Below are 24731 nucleotides of genomic sequence, written 5' to 3'. Positions count from 1 at the left end.
CGTATCCTCCGGTCCAAATAGAGTAAGTTTTTCAAAATCATTTGTTGTTTTCATGATTTCCATAGACTATTTTTCCATCAAAACTTGTTATGGAGAATAATCATGACTTCTTGGTAATTTGATTTGCACAAAGGTCTAGTCCTGGAACAATTCCACAAACCTAGTTTACCAATTCTCGCAATCTTTGAGTTTTCACGGAGCTTGTTATTACCTGAAAGTTGGTTATAAATACAACATACTTTTAATCTTCCTAAGCTCCTTCGAATCTTTGTAGTTGAGTTGAAATTACAAAACCAGACTGGTTAACACACGACACTTGATTTATCTAAGAATTTGCTCGCGGGAAAGATATCATTTGAAGTTTAAAGTTTGCAAAATTGGATCTTTTTTTTATAACAAGCTCACATGGCGGGTTCCCCTTGCCCTAACATTCTGAATGCGTCCATACAACATAATCAATGTTTCGGAAATGTTACAGGACTAAAACTTTGTGCAAATCAGATTATGAAGAAGATTAATGACATGTTTCCTCATAGATTCATCCTTTTAGTTATGCTCTCTCTCATAGGGCTAGTTTCACTTGGTTTCTTCACATATTTCTTCATTGCTTAGAAAAAAAAAACCTTCTCCACCGAAACCAGTGACTTTTTATTTCTCCATAACAAGTTTAGATGGAAGAGTAGTTTTTGATGCAATTATGAAGGCAATTAATGATTTTGATGATGCTTAATGTGTTTGGACCGGAGGATATTGTAATGTGTACAAAGCCACACTACAAAATAACAATATAGTAGCTGTCAAGAAACTTCATTCATCATGTGAGAATGTTGATCACACGGGTTTTGTTAATGAGGTACAAGTGTTAGCAAACTATAGGCATTGAAACCTAGTTAAACTCTATGGATACTGTCCCTATTTTTGTCACTACTTTTTGATTTACAAATACCTTGAAAAGGGAAGCTTTTAAATCTTTTAATGGAGGACTGGGTTTGAATTGACATCTCTGGTTGCCTGATAAAGTTTACTTTCAATGTTCTTTACTTTTCTCTTCATTTGAATGCTTTCTAGTTAAGAATATTTTCATATGATTTCCTATAGCATTATGTAGTTATTAAGACAAATAAGTTGATGCAAATTGCCATACTTCTAAAAATTCACCACATTTCATCTGTTGCATTTTTAAATGAAATTTAGCAGCAACTTTTTCCATCTATTGGTATTTTCGGGTACAACTAGTAACAAAACAACATTAGTTGATTAGTTATGTATAACAATATTTTTTCTACAATGCATGTCAAGTAAGTAGACTCAAATACAAATATCTATGGAGTTTTACATTCTATATACTAAAGTATTTTATATCAATTGCTATTCATCTTAGCCTAAATAAAGCACTTATATCAATTACATGTTGAAGAATCTTAACAAGAATGCATGAATCAGTTTGAATTTTAACCATGCTCTAAAATTGAGAAGCATAACCAGAACTAGTAAAAAGAAAGCATGGAAACTTAACTATGACCTGTTTCTTCAAATGTCTACACTTTAATTGTTTTCTGCAACTGAGGTTGCATATATTCTGGTTGGTATAATCTTGAATAGTGAGAGTACAATTATATGCTCTTTAATGTCATAATAGTGATCATGGACTCTGCATAATGAAATCCAAAAACCCTTATTGACATCAAAATTCCATTTTTTGTATGCTCATTCAGATGGCATACACACCTCGATATGTGTTTTTGACCAAGATAGTATGCATGACAATTGGAAAAAGGAATACAAGATAGTAAGCCCCTTATGAAAAAGGAACACAAACCAAAGGGCATGAAAAAGGAATACAAACCAGAGGGTTTAAGTATTGTTTGGAACCTCTTTTGGAAATCAAAGGCCATGCTTTTCCATTCAAAGTATTTCGACATTGCTTCCATTAACCAAACAAAAAATGATACCCAAATCGGACCACTGTAGAACTGGACTGAATACCATTAACCGATACCCAAATAGGATCGGAACCAAAATAACAGAAAACAAAAAATGATGAATCGGAAGAACCGAGAACAGGACCAAATACCACTAACCGGTTCGGTTTTCTGGTTAATAAGCTCATTCTTATGTAGAACCATGGCTACTTCCTTTTACCGAAGAAAACAAGCAAAATCCTCAACAATTAGAGATAGGATATGAAAGATATGCCTATGATCTCATAAAAAACAAACAAAGAAACATGGAATAGCAAAAGGGTTGAAAACAAAGAGAAAGTTCAGAAGACATGGAGTTCACAACTCCAATACTGTAGTTCGAAAATTTTCAAGTTGTGAAAATGGTGGTCATTTTTGCATTTTGTTAAAAAAGTCGCCACATTGTGATTACTATTTAATGAATGCGGCCATTTTCATGATTATCTCTTAATTATTTTGTAAGTGATTGTTATTTAATGAATGTGGTCATTTTCATGATTATCTCTTAGTTATTTTGTAAGTCTGTGATTTACCAAGCTAAATTCTGTTTTTTTTTAAGGAATTAGAAAGGTCTTTAATTTGAAACAATAATGATTCAAACAGATTTGTTTCTGAACCAATTACACACAATTTCACACTTACGCTGTTTGAGACGTACATTTGAAACTCTTTTTAGAATGAACCGGAACAAAATTAAATGTGCTTAACAAATCAAATAAAGTTATATTGCACCATTAAATCCTTACTGATTGTAAGTTTGGTACTAGCGATGTTTTTTCATAGATTGTCATGAGGAATACATTTGAAAGTGTAATACACTTCTTGCGGAAAAATATGGCATTGACTTCTCAGCGTGTAATGCACTTTTTTGTGGAAAACACTCCCTGTGGAAAATTAGGGCATTGATTTCTCAAGTAAGAAACACTCTAATTTATTTCTCAAGTAAGAGACACTCTTGTGGGATAATATGACATAGTCAAATTTTATATTTTGAAAATAGGGAACCAAAAATAAAAATAAAAGGATAGTTCAAGTATAAATAAGATCACACAAACCAGAATTTTATAAAAACACACCAAACCAAACAATGTCTTCTTCAAACTTCTTACTTTTTTCTTTAGCTCTACTGATCATTCCAATCTCAGTCATACCGAATTTTGCTTGTGCTTCTTTGGAGGAAGCAAATGCTCTTCTTAAATGGAAAGCAAGCCTTCAGATCCCAAACAACTCCTTGGTTTCTTCATGGCTCCCTATGAATTCCAATGCATCGGCTCCATGCACTTCTTGGTTGGGAATAATTTGCAATGCTGATGGGAGCATTCAAACACTGAACCTCACATCATCAGGAATAAACGGTACACTTCACCGATTTCCATTCTCATTGTTACAAAATCTTACGAAATTTGAGCTCAGTGTAAACAACTTCTTTGGCCCAATCCCACCAGAAATCCAGCTCCTGTCCAAACTTGTCTATCTTGACTTTTCAGCAAATAAATTTTCTGGAGTAATCCCAACGGGGATAGGGATGTTAGCCAGCCTTGAAACCCTCCACCTGAATGAAAATAACTTGAATGGTTCAATACCACAAGAGATCGGTCAATTAACGTTTCTTTATGAGCTTGCATTGTATAATAATTCTCTTGAAGGAGAATTATCTCCATCATTGGGAAATTTGAAAAACTTGGCTTATCTTTATCTCGATAACAATAAGCTTTCGGGTCCAATTCCTCAAGAGTTTGGACAACTTGTCAATCTTGTGGAAGTCTATATCACTCAAAATTCACTTCATGGTCCCATCCCAAAAGAAATAGGAAATCTGAAAAAGCTAACTATCTTGTACCTTTTTCAAAACCATCTAAATGGTTCAATCCCACAAGAAATAGGAAGCATGGTTTCACTTGAGCGCCTAAGCCTCTTCTCAAACAATCTGTCTGGCTCAATCCCCTCATCATTGGGTGAGTTGACATCTTTGAATCTCCTCCATTTGTACCAAAATCAACTCTCTGGTCATATTCCTGTCGAACTTGGGAATTTGAAGTCTCTCACTAATCTTGCAGTGAGTGAAAATCATCTTAGTGGCTCTATTCCTTCATCACTAGAAAACCTGAGCAGCCTCCAATATCTTTCCATCCGTGACAATAAATTATCTGGGAATATACCACAAGGATTGGGAAGTCTAGATTTGGTTGAGCTAGAAATGGACACAAATCAGTTGTCTGGTCATTTGCCCAAAGATTTGTGCCACGGGGGAAACCTTAGATTTTTATCACTAAATGATAATCAGCTCACTGGTCCTATTCCAAGAGGTTTAAGGGATTGCCGTAGCCTATTTAGAGCCTTTTTAAGTGACAATCAATTCACTGGAGATATATCAAATAGCTTTGGGGTCTATCCAAGCTTAGATTACCTTGATCTCAGTCACAATAAGTTTTACGGACAGCTTGCTGAAAACTGGAGTAAATGCAAGAATTTGACAGCATTAGGGATAGGATATAACAACATCAGTGGTAGCATTCCACCTGAGTTTGGAAATTCAACTCAATTAGGCAGGCTTGATCTTACTTCAAATCATATTGTTGGGGAGATCCCTAAGGAGATTGGGAAGATGAAGAGTATGTTGTATTTGTCCTTGGCTGATAACCAACTTTCAGGTAATATACCTAATGAGCTCGGATCACTGCGTGATCTTATTGCTCTCGATCTGTCCACAAATAGATTGAATGGGTCGATACCAAGAAATATTGGTGACTGGACAGACATGTATTACTTGAATCTTAGTAATAACAAGCTCAGTGAAAAAATCCCTTCCGAGATAGGTAAAGTAAGTCAACTGACAAAACTTGATTTATCTCATAATTTTCTCATGGGAGAGATACCATCTGAAGTTCAAAGTTTGAAAAATTTGAAAATTTTGAATCTTTCTCACAATAGCCTATCGGGTTCTATTCCTGATGCTTTTGAAAAACTCCTTAGTGGGATTGATATCAATTTGTCTTACAATGAGCTCACAGGTCCAGTTCCCCCTTATGCAATCTTTGTCAATGCGTCGATACAAGTATTTCAAGGCAATCCGGGTTTGTGTGGAAATGTTACTGGGCTAAAGCTTTGTCCAAGTCAAAATATGATGAAGAAAAAAGATCCCTTTCATCATAAGCTCGTCATTATAATTGTGCTCCCTCTTTTCGGGGCACTTTTACTTGGTTTACTCATGTGCGGCCTCATAGCTTATCAACGACAAAAGAAAATATCTCCACGGCAACCATCGGACGAAGAAGGTGATGATTTCTTCTCAATATCAAGTTTTGATGGAAGAGTAGTGTATGATGAAGTCTTGAAAGCAACAAATGACTTTGATGATGCATACTGTATTGGGACTGGAGGATATGGTGTTGTATACAAAGCCGAACTACAGCCTAACAATGTAGTAGCTGTCAAGAAACTTCACTCATCATCTGGTAGTTGATCGTAAGGGTTTCCTTAACGAGGTACGAGCATTAACGAACATAAGGCATCGAAACATTGTGAAACTCTATGGATATTGTTCCCATGCCCTCCACTCATTTTTGATTTACGAATATCTTGAAAAGGGAAGCATTGGATCAATCTTAAGTAGCGATATCTTGGCAAAGGAATTGGATTGGTTGAAAAGGATCATAATTGTAAAGGGTGTAGCTAATGGTTTGGCTTATATGCATCATGATTGTTCACCTCCTATCATTCATAGAGACATTTCGATAGCCAACATCCTACTCGATTCTGACTATGAGGCACATATTTCTGACTTTGGCACATCCAAGCTTTTAAAGCTAGACTCATCCAACTGGACCGCAATTGCAGGCACCTATGGTTATATCGCGCCAGGTAATGTAATTTTGTGATGTTTCTTCTACATCTTCTCAAGTTACACGCATACAAGTGTGTGTGTGTGTGTATATATATATATATATATATATATATATATATATATATATATATATATACTCCCTCAGTTCCAATATTATTGTCCACAGATAAAAAAACACACAAATTAAGAAAAACATTAATTACCACTAGTTTTATATAATAAAATGACAGTTTTGTCCTTACTTTGCATTTAATGATCCATTAAATGCTTAGTTGGTTAAGTAATAATGAGGGGATTATTTGGTAAAATTGTTATTTATTTTTAGAAGTAGACTATTATTTTGGGACAAACCAAAAAGGAAAAATGGACTATGATTTTGGGACAGAAGGAGTATATATATATATATATATATATATATATAGTTCGGTTCCGGTAGGAACTCAAAAATTGATAGGAATCGCAAGGACTATTCTTCACCAATCATTTCGTTAAGGGCACAAATGTCAAACCCATTTATTTTTTCGACCTCCAGGGAATAATCATGTGCGACGAACGTCCTTTAAATGGGGTTTTTCTTTTCTTTTTCGTTTATTTTGGGTTTTTTCGTTTATTTTTATTTTTCGTTAAAAAAAATAAATAGATATATGCTTGGTTTTAATGTTATTTATTTATTTTTTAATTTTTTTAATTTTTCGTTTTGTTTTTTCTTTTTTTTCCATTTTTTTCCTTTTTTTTAATATCTTTAGTACATACTTGAAGATACTAGAGTTTTTTCTTTATTTTTGTTTTTTATTTTTGTTTTTTAAGCTAAATATTGGTTTGAGTTTTTAATATTTAACAATTATAAAATTTTAAATAAGAAGAATAATAAAGACCATAATATTTTTCGTTCATACTTTTTTTGAATCATATTATTTATAGATCATAAAATTTTGAATCAAGTTATTTTGAATATTGAATTAAATAATGTTTTTGTTCGATACAACATTTGAATAATTTTATTTTTTGAATTATTTAATTTTAAATCATAAAAAATATAATAATTAAGGATCATTAAATATGTGAATCAAAATATTTTTAGATCGTAAGAAGTTAATGATCATAAATATATTGAATCATATTATTTTCGAATCATAAATATTTTGAATCATCTCTATTTGGATCATATTATTCTTAACAATTTTTAATCTTTTAAAATCAAGTTTGGTATCTAAAACATCTTTTTTTTTTTTTTTATAAATATTCTTTTTACAAAGTCATTAGAATATTGTATCGAAGTATTCTTTAAATTTTTATAATTTTTGGAGAATTTTTTTCTGTGTTTTTTTTATAATTATAAAAAATAAAAAAATATTTTTTTTTTCAAAATTTCATGATTAAGCTGATTTTGTGGAGAATTAAATTTTAATAACTTTGATTTAATTTTTTTTTTCAAAGAAAAAGAAGTTATGGCTAAAAAACAAGATAAAGTGAAAAAAATAAAATAAACCAACCATTATAAGAAAGTCACGTGGCAAAGGGAGAGAAGACAGCCATACTCACATGGATTCCATCTGGTTTGGTTTTCTAGCTTTGACAATATTAACCCCCATTCTTTCGCCCTTATATAGAAATTTTGATTTTTTAAATAACAATTATGAAAAATGTCATTATCAGAATTAAAATAAAAAGAAATTGTTTGATTTATCTTAGCCATTAAAATTTTTAGATTAAAGGTTTAGATTTGTCTTCGTGGTTTCTACTAATTGTTCGGTTCCTACACGATCATATATATATATATATATATATATATATATATATATATATATATATATATATATATATATATATATATATATATATATAATTTAGAATGTTATGGGGTTGATATAGTTTTTTTAGTTATTATCTCATGCTCTTTTTTGATGTAGAGCTTGCTTATACTATGGTGGCCACTGAGAAATGCGATGTGTATAGCTTTGGAGTTGTTGCATTAGAAGTGATCATGGGAAAGCATCCTGGAGAACTTATTACATCTTTGCCAACATTGGCTGCTGATTATCTATTGCCAGCAAATGTGGGAGATCCTCGGATACCGCCTCCATCATCACTAGTTGAGAAACAAGTTAAGTTAGTTCTGAGTCTCTCAAGAGCATGTTTGAACTCCAACCCACATACAAGGCCAACAATGCTCCACGTTTCAAATCTGCTAATGGAGAATTGTCTTTAAATTTCCATATCTGGTGTACTATTTTCAATGTTTTACTTTCCAGAGGTTTCCTATGATGCATACTAATAATATGTACTCAATAAATGCCTTCTCGTGAAGCAACATTTCATATGTTTTCTTATAGCATTATGTAGTAATATAACAAATAAGTCAATAAAGATTGTTATCCTTCTAGAGATTCACCAATAGAAAATCATGTAGTGTGATGAACATTCTGTAGCTAATTTAACCATGAATTCCTAGTTCCCGTTTTCAGGTAAAATCTACCAATAATTGTTCCCATATGTTGCATTTTCTAGGTAAAATTAGTAACAAAATAATAATATGGCTAATTAATAACTTAAAATGCACGGCGAATAAATAAAAACACAAATACAAGATACCAATAGATTTTACACAATGTATACAAAAGTATGCATATTGTACGTATTGGAGTTCATTTTAGCCGCGATAAAGAGTTATTCATTAAAATTACCATATACAATGGCATATTCATTTGGTTCCTTTGTTGAAAACAAGCAAATAAACTTTGATTTGAAGGTTCATGATGATTACCTTATACATAGGCTTTATGTCCATAACTTCCCTAACTGTGATAATTGCTTAGGTGTTGGTTTTATTTAAGGTTTCATGTTGAGAAGATGAGAGGGGAAATCGATAAAAGGAATGGAGGAGCTGATGATTGATGATAAAATGGTTATTTATCATCAGCTTTATATAGTTACATCTTAAAATTAAGTGGTTAAAGGATGATCTATGCAACAAAACTATATTTTAGCAACCACTTATATAACAAAAATGAAACATTTGAAGCAAAACCATAGCTATTGACGTACATTATGTAACTTACCTTCAGTATAGCAACAGTATGTGCAACAATAATAGTAATAGTACTAACAATATTAATAGACATATTATAATAGTTTGACAAAGCTGCAAAAATGATTTGTATGGTATGTGCATTTTTTTTCTGAGGTTTAGTCGACTTTTTTGGTTTCATGATCATTTTAGCCTAGTTTGTATGTGGAAATAGTCCCTCGATAAACTAAAATGACTTTAATATCCTTCGGTATTTATTTTATGTTTTTCTTTCGTATTTTGTAAATCTAAATCATTATTTAATAAAAGGGGACCCACCTCTCTCTCTCTCTCTCACACACACACATGGTCTTATTTTTCAAGAAAACCCACATCTCCATTAACACCGGAAGTCATCTCAGGCTCCGCCACCACCGGCAACAACCGCTCATACACACACAAAACAACATCTATACACTAGACTGTTTCCTCCTTTACCAATAATATTCTCTAAAAATTTAACCAAATCATTATTAAACAGAATATAAATTCATATAAGTAAAAAAATGTTAAATAAAAATGATGGAAATACTGGAAGGAACAAATTCGGCTTGAAGTTCATTACAACTTCTTGATATTTAAACAATCTCCAACTACTCGAGTATTTTTCATGAAGAACCTTGAGTTCTTCGGGTAAGCTTATCTACAACTACACTATCGCTCAAATCCGAGTTTGTAATCACAAACAAGTTTCTAGAGGGAAACAACATAGAAATGATAGGCTGGTGGTGGTTATTCATAATGATCGAGATGGCGTTGATGAAGCCACCATTAATAATTTCAGTTGCTAAAAAATCCACCATAGATAATCTTCGAAAAATAAAGCAAAATCCACTTAGCTGTTACCTGAATCATCAAAGGAAGAAGATGATGGCAATAGAGATTATGATTCCAGTTTTATAAGTGAAGCCTCAATATTTCAATATGATAATCATGATTCTGATTTCCATTAAATCTTAATCAACCATAAATCTACTCCTCTAATTGAATACCTCATTGCATTTGATAAATTTTTTGCTTATGCAAGGTTTGGATGAAAGCAAGAAGGAGGAGAAGCATGATTCAATACCCACTAGAAAATGTCACACCCCAAAACCGAGAATGGCAGAAACGTTTTGGGGTGGTGGACGTCATGTATGTATCACAACAATGTAAAGTAGTAAAAAAGCAACAACATCATCCATTTCCTTAATAGAATAATTCTGTTTACAAGTGTGTTATTTCATAGTATAAAGCAACATAATGAATACTCAAAATAAAAGACGAGTCTTGACTGCTCCGTCTTCTCTAAACCTTGCATCGGTACCTGCCTATTTGTAACCTGAGAATACAAGTTATTTTGAAAGCGAGTATCAGCAATAAAGCTGGTGAATTCATAAGTATTTTAATGTTATTGCTTTGAAAACTTGTTATGAAAGACTGGTGAATGGTTGATGAAACATTTAGTATAAGTATGAAAACCCTAGAAAATCCCATATTTCCTACTAGTATAAAAAGTAGTCTTCTACCAAGACCCGAATGTTTTGAAAGTAGTCTTCTACCAAGACCTGACCGTTTTGAAAGTAGTCTTCTACCAAGACCTGAATGTTTTAAAAGTAGTCTTCTACCAAGACCTGATTGTTTTAGAAGTACGCATCACTGTAAATGTGACGGTTTTTCCCTTGTTTAAATATTATTATAAAAGTTATAGTCTACCTCGTCGTTTATGTGTATGAGTCACAATATAAAGGTAATAAGGAAAATAGTTTATCTATATCGAATATGTTTTTAATACTCCCTGTGAGTCTTTTGTTTAAGTAAAACTGGTTAAAAGGGTGTTTATCCCGAATTGTGAACATGCTAATAATATCCCATGGTATAGTTATTACCCCCTGAGCATGACTGAGTTAAATGTATATTACTACGTACAAGAGTTGTTGTTTCCGCTGTTTGTAAGTTTCTCATAACCATACTAGACGTGGTACTAATGTCGACATTTGTCACCCCAGACCTACCGGTCTAATTGGAGCTTACAGTTTAGGTGCGGGTTCGTCAAACCCGTATACATCTATACACAAATTCACGCTCTCCCTCCAGGAGACTCTGGTTACAGATGGGGACTTTCGTTTTGGTACTAACAAAGCCATTGTCTCATATGTTTGCTAACAACAAGTTCATGAGTAATATAATGAAATACCTTTTGTATGAAAAGATTATCCTTGTTATGAAGAATGCATACTTGTAAATAAAATGTTGGTATAGACTCATGAATGAACTGACTCTTGCGTGATTCCTTGTAATAGGAATAATGTTTTGTATCCCCTAAACTATTCCTATAATAGTTTACTGGAATGTAATTGATGAGTGTCCAAGTAGGTTTATACACCCTTGCTACTCAAGAGTGTCGGAACTGAACTAACTGATGGAACTTTTATGTCTATATAGCTATACATGATCTATATAACTAATATTTAGACGACATTCGGACGAATAACTGATACCCTAAGGCCACATCCCAACGAGAACAGAAAAAGAAATAAGGCGAGCTAGTCATTCTAAGTCTTTTAAACCTTTCTTATTTAACTATACATATATAGGCAAGCATTTAACAATAAGTATAAAAGAAGTTTTGTAAAACCTTTGAAAAGTTTAATAAATAAGAATTTGTGACTTGATGTCAGTTTATAAAACAATTCGAAAACAGTTGACAAGACAGTTTAAGTGTAAGAAAACCTTTGTTTGAAGCACAACTATAACAGATCCAAAAAGGAAACACACATTTTGTAAGACAATTTCTAAATGTATTTTAACATGTAAAATGTTTGAGAAAGCTATTTGAAGTACTCTATTTGGTGAAACGGCTAAAAGTGTAGTAAGTCCAATTGTATGTTAGTTATAAATCACATGTGATTGATTACATAACCAAAAAGTATAACAAAGATTTATGTCTTTCACACGGGGATAACCGTGTGTTTACTTGTATTCCCCCCTTAAAAGTGTATAAAAAGCATTTATAACGCATTTGAAAGTGTAGATTATAGGGGTATGAACTCACTTGATTGAAGTGGTTGATTTGAAGTAGTCGAGAGAAGAATCGAGCAGAACTTCGACAGGAAGAGTTGAAAACACGGGAAAATCTCGGGATTCTCGGGAATCTCGGGGATCTAGGGAACAAAAAACCTTCCTTCGGGACTTGAAGGTGAAAATCGGGGCTTTGGGAGGGTCTCGGGGGCTTAAACGCAGAGTTTCGCCGCGAGAGATGGAAGACTGGAGCACCTAAACCCGGCACCCCAAGAGTTCTATTTATAGGGTGGATTTTTGGGTGCCACGTCGTGGATAAGGCTGGCCACGTCGTGGGGAGTAAGTCTTATCCTCTTCCGTTGATTGGACGCCCTTAGTCACTTGCCGGGTCGCGGCAAACTGTGCCACGTCGTGGCAGGCCTGACGGCCTCAGATTTTGGACCCTGAACTTGTAAAATCCATAACTTTCGCGCACGAGCTCCGTTTTCGACGTTCTTTATATGCACGCATAGCTGAAAATATGATCTACAATTCTCGTTTAGACTTCATTGGCAAATTTTGACTTTATTTTTAATTATTTATTTTTAACGGGCCGGGACACGAAAAGTCTGTTAAAATTCCATAACTTCTTCATCCGATGTCCGTTTTCGTCAGACTTTTCGCCGTTGCGCTACTATTGTTGAGACCTTCGATTCTCATTTAGGTTGTTTCGGTCAAAAGTCTCTCGAGCTCTATTTCGAGTTTTTAGTTGTCTACTGCTATATCCGGATCTTGGAAAAATCATAACTTCCTCATACGAAGTCAGATTTGGACGTTCTTTTTATGTACGCTCACGGTTTAATGTTATCTACAACTTTCATTTAGATACTTAAGGCTAAAATCTATTGTATTGAAACTTCGTGTTTTTCGTTTAATCGGTGTTGCCGATTTTGTCGGAAATCTTAGAATAGTCATAACTTCTTCGTTATAACTCAGATTTTTGTGTTCTTTATATGTATGAAAACCTTGTTACGATTCCTACTACTTGATTTAACCCAAATAAGATTTTAGGAAAGTTATATTTTGACCTAAATTTGACTGGTTTTACATTACATTGTCTCTAAATATCGGGTTGTCACAGAAAACCCTAACTGACGCCCTCATAGATCCACCCTCCACCCCTAATTTCATTTTGCAAATCGGGTCAGATATTTTCCTTACCGTTACCTGATTCATCAGAGGAAGAAGATGGGGTTCCACTGTTATCATCTTCTTTGTAAACCACACCTTTATCTGTTCTTGATTTTTTTACTAGCCATAGATAAAAGATGGAAACACTGTGGGTTGGAGAAGAAGGAATGGTTTGGAGGTGGGTTTTTTTTTTTTATTTTTTATCTTTACGCCTCGTTCCCGAGTTTAACAAAAGAAAAGAAGAGAAGAGAAAAGAAAGTCATGAGAGAAAATAAGAGAAATGAAAGGAAAACAAAATTTTATTTTGTGTTCCCGAGTTGGAGAGAAGCGGAAGAAAAATGAATCATTTTGTTCTTTCTTTCCAAATCCTCCCAAATTGGAAGGAAAATTAGGAGGGAAAGTGATCCTCCCATTTCCCTCTACTTCCCTCCTTTAATGAAACTCGGGAACACCAATTTCTTTTATTTTCTTCTCATTTCCACCCACTTCCATTCCTTTCTCTCGTTAAGTTGAACTCGGGAACGGGGTGTTAGAGAGAGAGAGAGAGGTCCCTCGTATTTAGATCTAAAAAAATGAAAGACAAACAAAAAAATAAATATCCAAGGGTATTAAACTCATTTTAGTTTACTGATGGACCATTTCTACATAAAAACTAAGCCAAAAGGATCATATAGCCAAAAAATTGAGGTTTAGCCTAAACCTCAAAAAAAAATGCATACCACATAGACAATTTTTGCAATTTTGTCTAGTAGTTTTTTCAAACTTGAAATCAAAACTCAGTAGTACTGAAAAAGTTTTACAAATGTCACATCAATACTAGTTACTTGTCATGTTATTATTTATTGTATCGTGTTCGCTAGTTATATATGAATGAATAGTATTCCGAAAAAAAGTTATCAATGACTTTTAACAAAAAGGAGAAAATGGCCGTATGATTTTGGGAGATGTAAGAAATGACAAGAGTTTATGGATTTATAGAAATGACCACCTATTTTAGTAATGACTATTTTTGGATTTCAATGATATAGTTTGTAGATAAAACCTTATAAATGGTGGTTGTGGTTTCCCAAAATTTAGAATATAGTCTCTAAGTTTAAAAAAGCTCATAGATGGTCCCTATGGTTTCAAAACTTTTAACAAATAGTCTCTCGTTCGCATAAAAGACTTATTTACCGTTTTTAATTTCTTTTATGTTTTTATTTAATTAAAACCATTTCAAAAAATAATAATAATTAACTCTACTTTGGACCTACATCTCTCTCTCTCTCTCATCTGTATCTCTAAACATAAATCCTCATAGGAACTAAATAAAATCAATTTTAATGGCTTACGACTAACACCGTAGATATTCACCCATGTAACACCCTAAAATTTTCAAACTTTAAAATGCTTTGGTTTAAAAAAAACATTCAGGTATTAACCCACATTTAACAAAAATCGGTCCCATAAAAAATTTACAATTAATACATTAGGTGTTACCATTAAGCATCATACATCCATAGCAAGTAAATACGAATTATATCAATAAAATGAATAAGGAACTTGCCATGCTCCACTCCATTCTCTATCTCTTAACTTCTAAATTCCATCTATCATTTTTCTCCTTCAGGACAACCGTAGATACATGACATTAAAAGAGATACGTAAGACAATAATGTCTCATGAGATATGCAGGTTTGCGACCTAAAACCTTTATAACATTTTTCTCAAAAACATTGCAATGCATTTTCATGAAAATCATTTCATGCATAACATATCATATCATATCATTTCATAAGACATTTCTCCATATTCCATTCCATGTCAAAACATAACATTAGACTTAACATAATTCAAAATACATTCAATTTCACATTAATTCCATCCCTTCATTAAGGGAAAATTCTGATATTAAACCGTTGTCGTTTTTATACTTAGTGTCTACATCTAATAAATGAACCACACCCAAGTCTAGACCAATGTGGATAGAACAAAATCAGTCCACCAAGGCATCATTTCCATATCGACATCTATCTCGCAAAGACTCTGATAGATTCCTCTAGATCCTGTTATAGGGACATCATGCCTCGAGCAATATATATTTTTCATTACTTTCTAATTTTTTTCATTTCTTTTCATTACTTTCCATTTCTTGTCATTACTTTCCGAGTCTTACATATGTCATACGTTAGTATCAAAATACTAAATTTTGCCTTCAAGGCATGCTTTCAAAACATTATTTCCAAAAGCATTCAACGCTTTTATTTCAAAACATTTCTTATATCAAAGCATTCGTATTTCATTAACATAAAATCATTTTGTCATGTACCTCGAAGTAGGAAAAATGCCAACACGTACTTACCTCAATCACACGAAGATTATCTAGTTCTCTTCTAGTTCTTTTCCTTAGAGCAACATTCTCAAACACAACCTATATAACAAGTAGATGAAATTCATTAAAATGACCAAAATACCCCTCAAGGGTTCCATTACTAAATTTTGATGATTCAACTCATTCCTTATGAAAAACTATAAATATAAGAGAAAACCGTACGTAAATTCGAGTGCATATGCAAAAGTTAGAAGAAAAATAAGTTCATCATAAACATGGTGGAACACTTGTTGTGTTCATTTATGCCTTGGGGAACACAGGTCATGTTCATGTGGCTGCACAATTCTTTAACTCAAATTTTTCTCAAAATAACACTTTACTTTGCATAATTCTTGAAGACTGTTTTCCAAATCACTTGGTAGCATTTGTATATATTCTACACATGATTACGAGGTGTTTTATCATCTTTAAATACTCCACTTAATCCATTAAGTGCTCAATGAAACCTTTTAGGATCATATTAATCCTCAAGTTCCACAAGAAAGATTAACCATTATATTGCTCACTTAAACATTCTAAAGCATACAAAGCTTGTTCCCGACTTATTGAATACTCAAAAGAATATTGTTTAGTACATTATATCACAAACAATCTCATTATAAATACCTAATCTAACTATGGAATCCTCAATTCCATTTCATGTTTCCTAAATTGCCCTTTGGGACAAACAATCACTAGAGTTAGAACTTTACTAGCATTCCTTCATGTTCGTGTTCCAATATCATCTCTAGAGTATCAATTCATGTTCATGAATGTCATTCACTTCTAATATGCCAATTGGGAAATTCCCGTCATCAATCGTCACTAGAGATTAGCATTGAAAAGTTACAATAATATAATTTTTCATATTTCGGGAAAATAGGATCAGATGCGCTATGATTTATAAATAAGGTTAATATGTAAAAAATGAGTGACCAAAAGTTGTACCACTATTAATAATGGTCAGTGTACTTGGAAAGTGCATAACAAAGTGGTCCCAAGGATATAAACTTCGCAAAAATCAGACTCCGATTGGAGGAGTTATGATTTTCTAAGAAGTAAAAATCAACCGCGCTAATAACGCTATTAACGTCAAAATATTATACAAAAATCGGTTGAGTTTTGACTAATGTCACTAAAAGGAAAATCGTAGTACTTTGAGATATAAGAACTTTAAAAGGAAAAAGGTCAAAGACAAAGTCTGTATAAAGAAGATAAGATTTTTAGAAAAATATAAAATACAAGTTAAAAATAAAAGTTAAAATTTGACAGCGCATCCTTAAGGAAAGTTGTAGCACTAGTAGAGATCTACACAAATATATAAAGAGCTTAAAAAGCAAGATTCATATAAGGAAGATATGAACTTTTATAAAAAAATTATAGTTGTACGCCAAGTGCACGCCATGCTCAACGTGCACATCTGACACCCAGATTCGTCGAGATTAGAGAGACTTGGAACATCAAAATCCCAAGTGACCAATATCCATCAAAATCCCAAAATACCCTTGAGGTAAAACTTGGTCAAAGTCCATAAGTCAACTGAGTCAACCCAACCGAGCCAACTCGACCGAGTCAACCCAGACTTCGTACGCAGGGCGTACTACGGAGGTACATTGGGCGTACACGAGGCCCCACAGGCTGACCACCATCTAGGTGGTTGACCTCGTACGTAGTGCGTAGTCCGAGTACATTGGGCGTACCCTTGCAAGCCTAAAATCCATTTTAAGAGCTTAATGGTTTAAGCTCTTTTGCCCAAACTTTAGATCCACGACCAAAATACTCTTAGGAGTCATAAACTCTCCAATTTTATGACTCATTAAGACATTTTACAAGATGCATGAAGCAAAACCAACCACTTGGAACCCATTTTTATGACCTAAGACCCCTCCTAGGGTCTAAAAGGAAAACTCAAAGGTCAAGAACATGCCATATTCAAGATCTAACATTTTAGGTGTAACATCCATAAAATTCAAGCCAATTTAAAACTTTTTCATCCAATTAAAAACCATTAATTATTACAAAATGTTTTCAAAATAGTTTCATGTTAGAGTTTCCTGGAAATCAAAATCATAAAATATGAGGAGTTGTATGATCACGCATTCGTCTTCCCGCGATCATCCGAAGTACTTGAAACCAAAACTGTAACTGTAAGCCCGAAGCTTAGTGAGTTCCCCCAAAATACTGATACATAACAAATAGTACACATAATAACAACATGTAATGGGTCCACAACTCTACAGACTGGATTACCCCTCGACCCATAATATGAATCTGGCTTGCCTTGTAGGCCCATGGCTCATATCTGCCATGCTCCCTCAGTCCTTGGACTATAACGAAATGATTAGCCCTCAGTACGACTCGGGTATGCTCTCTTGGCCCTCATCTCGCATCTGGAATGCTTAGGAGTCCTCAGTATGAGTCTGATATGCTCTCCTTGGCCCTCATCTCATATCTGGCATACTCCAGGGTTTGTTGGTCACCGCACAGAGTAGTGCAACCTCAACCCTACCCACATAACATGTCAACATATAATAGATAGATGCGCATACTGTAGTGGTGTTGATTATGATGGCATGTGCGGAATTAGAAAAGATCTAGTGAATCACCATGTAAACACAAGAACACAAGGAGTAAATAAATCTGTGTAAGCTCATATTAGATCTAGAAAGGATATAAAAATGGTTTTGTACAAATTTCTCTCTCTAGACTAACACTCCAAAATGATCATTCTGAATATGAGTGTCACTCACTTCCTATTTATAGGAAAGACAACTCATATACACATCAATAAGGGTAAAGCACAAATACATCCAAGCGTGACTTTGCACCCTAACATTCTCCCCCTCAAAGTTAGGATTGGATGTCTCGGCTTCAGTCTCCAACGAGCTAGCGCGATCAAGACCAAACTCCCCCTCGAAGTAACACCAGTCTTCAAATCCACAAATGAATATCCGTGTAACGCTCTAAAAATTCCAACCAATTTAAACTTTTCAAAAACAACCCAATTTCATAAAGTTATTACAAAAAGGTTTTCAATACATTTATTATCAGAGTATTTCCCAGAAACCACATCATAAACACATAAAACAGTGGTACGATCATGCCTTCGCCTTGCCACGATCTCCTGAAGTACCTGAAACATTTAAACCACAACTGTAAGCCCGAAAGCTTAGTGAGATACCACCAAAATACCAACGCCATACAAACATAACCATATCCTATAACCGATACAGAACAGCCATGCACTTCGGGTCTACTATGTGACTGGTCCCCCGCACCGGGCCTTCAGTCCACCTGGTCCACCCTCCGAGTCTATCCATATCCATCGAGTCTGCAGTATGGTTGGTCCGCCCGCACCGGGCCTTCAACCCACCTGGTCCACTCTCTGAGTCGACTGGTCCGCCCGCACCGGGCCTTCAGTCGGCCTGGTCCACTCTCCGAGCCTCGGCACGTCTGGTCTGCTCTTGTGGGGCCTACAGCCTATCCGGACCGCTCGCTGGGCCTTTGGGATAACCGGTCCGCCCTGGGTATGTTGGCATACAGCACAAAGCAGGACCCGCCTCAACCCATCCCCAATCCAACAACCATGTGCACATAAACATATAATCATATAACAATCGACATCCAATCAAACCGATCTAGATAATCACATAACATAACCTCATCCTAACAAGGATACCGACCCAACCGGTCAGTAGCATAGCATCATCCTATAATCCAGGATACCGACCTAAACCAGGTCTCTAACATATACCATCCTAACTACCCGGATGCAAACATATCAAAGCAACAACATAACAACAGTACCCGGATTACAATCCGATAAAGGGTCGGCCTTGGTGCCTTAGACCCTGTTGATATAGTGAGGATAACTCACCTCGCATTTGCTAATTGAAAAGGATAAGATCACACTGCTCCAACCTCCGACACGAACACCACCACTGATCAATACCAAAAGACTGAACTCAATAAATACCCATAATTACCAAATCACCCCTGGAAGTCAAATGGTCAACTCAATACTATCTCTACTCGCCGAGTCACCCCGCGGACTCGTCGAGTCCTTATGCTCTGAAACTCCCATAACACGACTCAACTCGCCGAGTTGCCCCAAGACTCGCCGAGTCCCACAACACTGAGTCTATCCGTACTCAACTCACTGAGTCATCCCTTGACTTACTGATTCACAGCATAACCAGAAAAAGGTTAGGACCTCACAACCAGACCCGCCTTGTCCAAGAACAGACTCGCCGAGTCCAAGGCTATCTTTAACCAACTCCCCGAGTTGTTCTTCCAACTCGTCGAGTTGCTGCCTATCTTCATGCAACTCGCCGAGTACACCCATGTGACTCGCCAAGTGCCACTAGCTCTTAACCCATACAGAGGCTTTCCAAGCCATGCAGGGTCTCAAATCCATAGATCTACTCCTCTACAAGCCATCCATCACGTAAAGTGGTAAACTTTACGTGAATCCAAGGAGATCTAAGCATAATACAATCTAGGGCTAGGGTTTGGGACTAAAAGGCTTCCTCAAAAGCTCTTGGATAGGGACTTTATGCTCTTTTGGATCATCATTACACTAGATCTGAGGTAGCAACCTCAGATCCAACCTCCAAACTCAAGATAGCACTAGATATACTCCTAAAAATCCCATAAATGGTAGATCTAGATGGATAACAGCTCAAGCAACGAATCATTACCTCTAGAGAAGACTCCAATAGAAGAATAAGCCAAAACCTTGCAAATCCCCTTGCTCCAAGCCTCTTAATCTTCAAAGATCTCTTCAACAACACTCCTTCAAGATCCAAATGCTCTTTAATTCTCTCTCAAACGAATATTAGGGTTTCTGGACTTCAAGGGAGAGCAAAGAGGCTGGGGAGAGGGTATTATGTTCTTTATATAGGGTTTAATCCTTGGAATTAGGGTTTTCTCCACACAGCACCAACTCGCCGAGTCCAGCCACCGACTCGCCGAGTTGGCCACTTAACATGCAACCAAACCCGCGACCCTACTCGCCGAGTCTACCCACGGACTCGTCGAGTTGACCATCCACATTTTCACTTTGAACCCTGAACTTGCACTCCTGAACTCGGGATGTTACAATCCGACAAACCCGCTTCGAATACTCATCATTCTCCCCCTTTTTATAATCAAAAAATGATTATAAAACCCATTTAGGGTGAGAAGCGCCTGAGGAATAAACTTCACAATACTCCCCTTGATGTGTACCGAAAATGAATCACCAAAAATCTTGCACGGAAAAACAATCACACAAAAGCCTCAAAAAATTTCCAAATTCGTGAAATTTTTTAACGTTTTGGGTGAAAGTTGCAAGATTTTCCAAAATTCGGGTAAAAACTGTCAATAATAGAATTCTACAGAGACCCGTTGCGCCAAAAACAACCAAATATGCGAAATTCTCCCCCATTTGCGAAACTGGGTGGGAAAATGTTAATTCGCACAAACTTCAGGGACCAGAAATGAACATTCTTCAATTTCTCAGAAAATTAACCCAATTTCGAAGTTGGGTATTTGCTGCAAACTTTTCAAAACTACAGGGGCTAAATGAGAAATTTTGCCATTCTTCACAAATTTTTACTCGAATGACGAAGTTGAACCTTTTCTGCCACTTCGTTAAAAGTTGAGTGACCAATTTCGAAAATTTGTGTTTTCTTCTTCTTCTTTACTTCGTTAAACAGGTAACGAAGTCTCCTTTTACATCTTCACGCTTCGCTTTTTAGTGAGAGGGCTTTGTTAACGAATTGTATGATCCATGATAACGAAGCGCGAATCCCTAGCCCTTCGTTAATCGACATCAAAACAAAGGTCCTTCCCTTCTCTAGTCGACCATATCGATTTGTTATCAAGCATCGACCATATTCATTCATCCTTCGCTTTTGGGACACCAAAATCGAAGTCAATAAGCATTGACAACCTTCCCAGTACTCAAGTCAAGATCAACAATTGATATTCCAATATTAATTCTTCGTCAACCAACCATCGACATATCAGACTTCAAAACGTTGACTTCCAAAATCAATTCCATCGAATCACACAACAAACCAAATCATCGACAATACAGGAACCATTCATACATCAACCCAACAGGGCTTCGTTTTTAGATTTCAAACCAAATCAATTACCATCGCTTCGTTACCAATCGTTCCTCAAAACTCAGTCTTCGTTTTTTTCAAATAACCAATCCGGTCGACCATATACATTTTGACTATCGAAATCAAATGAAACCAAATAAGCGACTCTCAAACATGCAAAATTATCATCACTTCTCAATTCAAGATAAGACTTCGAAATACAGTATATAGCCAACGATATCAAACCTAAAATCCAATACAATCGAACCATCTATTCATATGCTTTGATTTTACATCTCGATTCCAAATCATTCTTCAAAAATAACCAAAAGCGAACTCAAAATTGATTCAACCAAAATCGGTTCTCATGTGACCCAACGAAACTAATTTCAATCATTCGACCTTTGACTATTGATTGGGAGCCTCAGTTCATTTCCAACTATCGATTCAACTTTTCTATCCAATTCAATTTTCAATATAGTTTTCCCTTTTAACATGAACATTAACGTTTGACTTTGAGTTTGACTCATCGATTGAAGCATTACCACTTCAATACGCATCACAAACCACATCGATTGAATCGAAATCTAATGACTGAAACTAATTTAAATCATTCGACCTTTGACTATCGATTGCAAGCCTCAGTTCATTTCCAACTATCGATTCAACTCTTTCATCCCGTTCAATTTTCAATACAGTTTTCCCTTTTAACATGAACATTAACGTTTGAATTTGAGTTTAACTCATCGATTGAAGCATTACCACTTCAGTACGCATCACAAACCACATTGACAATCACTTTCAAGTCGATTATGAGCATCTATCATTGAAATCGATCTCAATTTCAAAACTGATTTTGATTTTGACTTCTCAGAAACGCGTTTGACTTTCAAGACAATAATTTTGATACAAACGAACAACAAAAATCAACGAAATCACCATCAAAAAACTTTTTCATCTTCATGAGAATCAGCTTGAACTCCTTTTTCTTGAATATCAAGAACATCACATTGAACTCCATTGTCTTGAACTTCAACAAACTTAAGAGCATGAAGATCATTTGAGTTTTCAATTAGAGAAATGTATTTCTTATTAAACAAATCTCTTTCTTCTCCTTCCTTTTGATTTCTACTACGAACTAATATGGACAAGGCAATTTTATTCAACCATATAATCTTACAAAGTGGTTGAAAAATCAAGCTTCCATGATCATCCTTCAAACCTCCATAAGAAACCATATTACCCCATGAAATCAACTTGCTTAACACCAACCCATAAAATTGATCTTCATTGACTTTGTATTTGATATTTTCAACGATTACAATCCAAGAATCATATGGAAAATCCCCCATGATCACAAGAACTTGAAAATTTCTAGAGAAAGAAAGTGATTTTGAATGGGTTTTCTAGAGAGAGAAAGTAAAAATCACTTGAATTCTGGTGAAGAAAATCGAATTATGAATAGAACCAAAGATGAATTTGATTTCTAGAATCCAAGAAACTCTCTAAAACATGAAGATCAAAACACAATGAAGAATCACCAAATCAAGATTGCCACCATAGAGCAATTCTTGATTCAATCAAGAACACCCGCTCTGATACCAATTGTAGTGGTGTTGATTGTGATGGCATGTGCAGAATTAGAAAAGATCTGGTGAATCATCATGTAAACTCAAGAACACAAGGAGTAAATAAATCTATGTAAGCTCATATTAGATCTAGAATGGATATACAAATAGGTTTGTATAGATTTCTCTCTCTAGACTAACACTCCAAAATGATCATTCTAAATATGAGTGTCACTCACTTCCTATTTATAGGAAGCACAACTCATTTACACATCAATAAGGGTAAAGCACAAATACATCCAAGCATGACTTTGCACCCTAACACATACATATAATTAGATAATATTATAGGTAGTCCTACCAACCTACGAGACTAGCATATCAAAACTAGCGTGCATATGGCCTTGGTGGCTTAGACCCCTTAGTATAGTGAGGAGAACTCACCTCATAAATGTTGAACTGTAGTGATAAGATCAAACTCTCGAATCACAGCCATGAACTCCACCACCTATATTCACCATAAGACCACTTCCAGAAATTCCCAATTTACTAAAATACCCCCATAAGTCAAACTGGTCAACCCTTGGTCAAAGTCAAAGTCAACGGTCAAGGTCAACAGTCCATGTTGACCCAACTCGTTGAGTGCAGCTTACTGACTCATCGAGTCCTTCCAGAACTCGAGAAGTCGTGAAAACCTTAGTTGAGTTGCCGAGTTTCCAGACAACTCATCGAGTCTATGCATGTCCAAATTTCGGGAAAACCCTAACTGACTCATCGAGTCGTCTCACTGACTCGCCGAGTACATGCAGAAACCCACAACGACCAATCTTCATCCGAATCGTCGAGTTGACCATGCAACTCGTCGAGTCCCTTCAGTCCATTTCTCATTCAGACATTTTTAAGCTACCCCAAACTCTAAATTGCAAATCTAACCTCCTAGGGAATGGTTTCCACATAAAGTTGTAGACTTTACGTACATGCATGGTCCTAAATGCTAAAACCAAGCTAAGGGAAAGGTTTAAACCAAAGAGAAAGATCAAAAGCTTGTTAAATTTGATAACTTTATGACTATAGGGACTTAGAGGAGTCCAAATCTGATGTTACAACTTCAGATTATGACCAATACTCGAAATGCTTCACAAATATACTAAAAATGGCCTTAAACCCAAGAAAAAGTGATCGAATGCTAGAATGATCACGGTAACAACTTGTTAACTTCAAATGGAGGCCCAAACGTTGTAGATGCTAGATCTACAAGCTCCTTCTCATTCCAAGCTTCTCAACCTTCAAACTTCTTCAACAAAGTGTACCAAAAGCACTCTTTCAGTCTCACAAGCACAAGGAAGCAACAAATAATGACTAGGGTTTCTTCTCTGGGTAATGAAGTGGTAAGGGAGGCCACAAGAGGCAGATCAAGTCCTTTATATAGGGTGCAAAACTTAAAAATTAGGGTTTTATTCTCCAGATCCTACTCGTCGAGTCGGGGGTCCTCCAACTCGTCGAGTAGACCTCATAAATCACGCGGCCTGATGTAACCCCCCGACTCTCAGGTATTAATTTTCAGCTTTATTCTTTCATATTGAAAAGTCTATTCAACGAGTTGGAGGCCTGACTCGTCGAGTGGGAACACTTTTGGACCAAGAATTTAAGTGACCAACTCGGCGAGTCGAAGTTCACGA

The 24731-nt window shown here is 35.3% G+C and overlaps 1 pseudogene across 1 annotated transcript; it reads left to right on the top strand.

Moving 5' to 3' along the window:
• Nucleotides 1-3016: 3016 nt before the first annotated feature.
• On the top strand, nucleotides 3017-8252 carry LOC145101779 (uncharacterized; annotated as a pseudogene). The gene is made up of 2 exons (XR_013705813.1): nucleotides 3017-5822; nucleotides 7716-8252. The product of XR_013705813.1 is annotated as an uncharacterized LOC145101779 (transcript).
• Nucleotides 8253-24731: the final 16479 nt, after the last annotated feature.

Source organism: Lactuca serriola, chromosome 4, assembly GCF_051521515.1.
Source record: "Lactuca serriola cultivar US96UC23 chromosome 4, Lser_US96UC23_V15, whole genome shotgun sequence".
Classification (NCBI taxonomy): domain Eukaryota; kingdom Viridiplantae; phylum Streptophyta; class Magnoliopsida; order Asterales; family Asteraceae; genus Lactuca; species Lactuca serriola.
Note: the sequence above shows the minus strand (reverse complement) of the source record. Positions and strands in the feature narration are given on the sequence as shown.